We start from the raw sequence: 4,957 nt of genomic DNA, 5'->3' as shown, positions 1-4,957 counted from the left end.
TGATCAATAAAAGGAAGAGGGAAATGATCTTTCCATATGGCCTTGTTCAGCTTCCTATAATCCATGCAAACTCTCCACCCCGTGACTGTTCGAGTAGGAATGAGCTCATTTTTTTATTAGCAACCACGGTGATGCCTCCTTTGTTCGGCACACACTGAACTGGGCTTACCCAAGAACTGTCAGAAATAGGATAAATGATGCATGCGTCTAGCCACTTAAGAATTTCCTTCTTCACAACCTCCTTCATGATCGGATTTAGCCTCCTCTGCTGCTCAACAGTCGGCTTACTTCCTTCATCTAGCAAAATTTTATACATGCAATAAGAAGGGTTGATTCCCTTAATATTTGCTATAGTCCATCCAATTGTCGACTTTAACTATCTCAGAATTCTCAAGAGCTTTTTCTCATCGCTACCTGAAAGGTCAGATGCAATAATAACAGGCAAAGTAGATGCATCACCTAAAAATGCATACCTCAAGTGTTCAGGCAAAGGTTTTTGCTCGATTGTAGGAGCTTCCTCAATAGATGGCTTGAGACTCCCCTCAACATTTTTGAGTTCTGACAATCCAAGAGATTGAAAAGGCATATCCAGCCTTCGCTTTCAAGGAGAAGCATTCAAATACTGCAACTGCTCATCACCTTCATCATCTTCACTATCCCAATTCCCGATCAAGGCTTTCTCTAGGGCATCAGACCTTAGCATTTGATCAAGTTCTGAAGTATCCACAGAATTGACCAATTCCACTTTTAAGCTCACCTCTTTATCAGTATGGAATTTCATGATATTGAAAACATTAAAGGTCACATCCTGATCCAGTACTCGCATAGTGAGCTCACCCTTCTGCACATCAATTAAGGTTTGGCCAGTAGCCAAGAATGGTCTTCCCAAGATTATGGGAATCTTTTTATCCTCCTCGAAAATAATAATTACAAAGTCAGCAGGAAAGATGAGTTTGTCCATCTTGACCAAGACATCATCTACAATGCCTCGTGGATATGTAATAGAACGATCGGCCAACTGCAAGGATATATATGTAGGCTTTGGATCGGGTAAACCCAACTTCTTGAAGATAGAAAAAGGAGTCAGATTGATGCTAGCTCCAAAATCACATATACACTTGTCGAACGACAAGTTTTCGATGGTACAAGAAATAGTAAAGCTTCCAGGATCTTTAAGCTTTAGAGGCAACTTCAGTTGTAGCACAGCACTGCATTCCTCCGTGAGAGAAACGGTCTCCAAGTCATCGATCTTCACTTTCCTTGAGAGAATACCTTTCATAAACTTCGCATAGCTAGGCATCTGTTCAAGAGCTTCAGCGAAAGGTATGTTGATATGAAGTTTCTTGAACACCTCCGGAAACTTAGCAAATTGCTTATCCAACTTTTGCTTCTGCAGCCTCTTAGGAAAAGTAGGTGGAGGATAGACCTATTTCTCCCATGTATTACCCTCAGAAGGAGTGTGTTCCACAGTTTTCTTCCTTGATTCCACTTCTGCTTCCTTCTACACATCTTCTTCATCCAAAACTTCAGATTCCAGAACTTGAGATTTTTCAGGGCTTGCAACCTTCCCAGACCTCAATTTAATTGCCTTAACCTCCACTTTTGCTTCCTTCTTGCATGGAACTTCTGTGTCACTAGGGAGTGTTCCAGGTTGTCGATTCAACAAAGCATTAGCAATCTGCCCAATTTGATTCTCCAGAGTCTTGATAGAAACCGTTTGGCTCTTGCACATGAGCCTCAACTCCTCCAATTCACATTTTTCATTAGATTGACTTGTATTACATGCGGTAGTTGTTGAAGTTGGAGTTGTTGACTTGATGCATATTGCGGTTGTTGAAAACCAGGAGGGTTGAATTATTTTGCTGCATACTGCTGATAAGGCTGTTGCACCAATTGTTGCCCCAGCTAAAGTTAGGATGATTGCGGTTGTTGGGATGATAAGTGGCTGGAACTGGTTGTTGCAACCTCTGAAAGTTGCTTACAAACTGAGCTGATTCACTATAAATAGCACACTGCTTAGTTTCATGTGCACCTGCTCAAAGCTCACAACACTTGTGATCTGATTAACTCCATAATTAGCCAAAGAATCCACCTTCATCATTAAAGCCTTAAGCTGAGCAGCTATAGCAGTAGTTGTATCCACCTCAAGAATTTCTGCTACCTTGCCATGATGTACTCTCTGAATTGGGTTTTGGTATTTATTGGCATCCATCAGTTCAATCAACTCATAAGCTTCATCGTAGCTTTTAGCCCATAAATCTCAACCTGATGCTGCATCGAGCATGGGTCTAAATTGTGCTCCCAAACCATTATAAAAGTAGTTGATAATCATCTGATCATGCATCCCATGATGAGGACACTTCCTAAGCATCTCCTTATACGCTCTCAAGCTTCGCACAAAGACTCTCCTGATTGCTGCACAAATTGAGTAAGAGCGTTCCTGATTACAGCTGTCTTTGCCATAGGGAAGAATTTAGTAAGAAACTTCTGAGTAAGATCTTCCCAAGTAGTAATAGACGCTGGTGGTAGAGAATTCAACCAACACTTAGCTTTATCCCTCAGAGAGAATGGGAAAAGCCTCAGCTTAATAGTATCTTCAGAAATATTGTTGAATTTGAAAGTGTCAAAGATCTCGATGAAATCTCTAATGTTGTAATAACCCCAATTTTCGGAAAAATTTTGAAACCCTTATGAATAGTGATTTTGCAGATTATGCTGAATGAGAAAACTTTTCATGCCACACTATGTAGGGGTTCTGTTATGGATATTCTGAGATTTTATTAGTACTCTATATGGTATATAAGTGTATGTAAAGATCGTCAGAATCCAATTCTGAACACTTTGATTTTTCCCGGAAATCCACTAGATACGGAAAGAATTGAGTATAAGGTAACAGGATAAAAAGGATTTAAATTAAAGGATTATAAGAGAGGATCATAAAAGGATTATAATTTATTGAGAAAGGTTAAGGAAACCCAAGTAATAAGATCCCGGGTATGATCCCTCAAACGATAAACAAAAACTAAAGTTAAGCGAACCGTATAACAGATCAGCGGTCATTAGGCAAACAATAAGGAGGTTAATCAAGGAGGTTAGGGATGATGAGGTCATCCAACCAATGAGAAGAGGGCAAGTAAGAGATGATGACACAATAAGGTGATGCAAGCATGACATAGGGAAGGAGGAGGTGTGGTTGGTTTATAACCACACAAATATAAGGTTATTAAGGTAATCAACTAAAAACAAAACAAAAAACAACCAAGCTAATCCAAACAAATCAAAAAACACAAAATCATTTCATTCTCATCATCTTGCTCTCGGCTTTTCTTCTTTTTCAAAGGAAGAAAAATCAAAAATCAAGTTCCAAGCATTGTTAAATCACAAGGTAATTATCTAAGGTTCCTTGTACATAGATATGGATATCCTATAAGTTTAAACTTCTAATTCCTTCACAATCTCTTCCAATAAATTAAGGAAGAAGATGGTGAATAGTAACCTTCAAGAAATAACTTTGGTTTTCTTGATTTTTATGAAAGTTCAAGGTAGCTTAAGCATAGATCAAGGCTTCCATGGGCATTCCAAGGATCTTTCATTGATTAAGAAGCTTCAAGAAGGTATAAACTCCAAACCCTAGCTTTAGTTTTGAGTATTTAGGAATGGTTCTGAGTAATATAGTATATGTGAAGCATGAAGCTTGTTTGTTTAGAGTTTGGGTTGGAGTGGTAGTGGTATGAATGTTGAATCTTGTTGATTTGTTAAAGAAATTAAGTATAGTTTAAGTTCATGATGAGAATAACATAAATTGGAAGAACTTGAGGTGTTGGGACTGTTTTAGTGTGTTTTGGATGAATGTTGATTGTATGAATGAATTGGGATTGATTGGTGGTTGAATTGGAATGGTATAAAATTGGGAAATCGCGTAAACATAGCCGTCGTAATGTCCGATTTACTTTAGACTGCTTTTGTTCATAACATTAGGACCCCAGAACTCCCTGCTAGGTTTTGACCATTGCCATTTTTAGATAGTTCATGTTACGAGCTTCGTTTTGATATATGGTTCGTTTGATTCCGATGTACGGTTTAGGAGAAACGGCCGTTTTAAGTAACGACGTTTCGCGAACGAATCATTACCCCTCGCCTTACTTCGAAACATAGGTTAAAGACCTTAAAGGACTAATTGAAGTATGAAACAATTATGTTAAGTGTGTTAGGCAGTTGGTAAGACACTCGGGAAAGAATCGCCTTAAAACCCTTAATGGTTAATTAATTAAAAATGGTGGAGCCGAGGGTACTCGAGCGACTTAAGTAAGTCGTTAAGCGCGAAAGCGAACGTTAGGACTCTAAATGGTTAAAGTCTAGTTTCTTAAGCGACCGGGGTTTAATTCCGACTTATGTTGTTGTTCATAGGTTATCGGACCCACTCTAAGCTTAAGTCTATCCGGGAGCACTCAGGCAAGTTTTCTACCCGTTATACTGTTGTTGTGATGTATATGTGTATATGAATGATCTTGTGATAAATGCATATTTGTTATTAGCAAATTCTTGCGATATATTTTAGCATATGATATGGTATATATGCATGCTTGTTTCATATTCTTGATTTATATATCTGTTGGTTCAAATGCTTATTAGTTGCATAATACCTATGCTAGAGATAAGCGGTATTTGCGTATACCCTTAGTATAGGGGATCAAAAAGGTGAAACATTTTCTAAAATCGGGAGGCGAGGCTCCCGAGTATAATATATATATATACATATATATATATGAATGGTTTTTAAAACTATTAATCGAATAAGATTTATTCGATAACTTTATATTATTTATTGAATATTATTTGAATATTCATTCGAGGGCTTATGACTCAGTTTATTTTATTAATTGAATATTATTTGAATATTCATTCGAGGGCTTATGACTCAGTTTATTTTATTAATTTAATATTATTTGAATATTCA

At 37.6% G+C, this 4,957-nt stretch overlaps 1 non-coding gene across 1 annotated transcript; it reads left to right on the top strand.

Moving 5' to 3' along the window:
* The first annotated feature begins 2,342 nt into the window (after positions 1–2,342).
* On the top strand, positions 2,343–2,448 carry LOC141669244 (small nucleolar RNA R71). Its single transcript, XR_012553534.1, has one exon. It is a non-coding gene; the product is annotated as a small nucleolar RNA R71 (small nucleolar RNA).
* Positions 2,449–4,957: the final 2,509 nt, after the last annotated feature.

Source organism: Apium graveolens, chromosome 6, assembly GCF_009905375.1.
Source record: "Apium graveolens cultivar Ventura chromosome 6, ASM990537v1, whole genome shotgun sequence".
In the NCBI taxonomy this organism is placed as follows: Eukaryota; Viridiplantae; Streptophyta; class Magnoliopsida; order Apiales; family Apiaceae; genus Apium; species Apium graveolens.
Note: the sequence above shows the minus strand (reverse complement) of the source record. Positions and strands in the feature narration are given on the sequence as shown.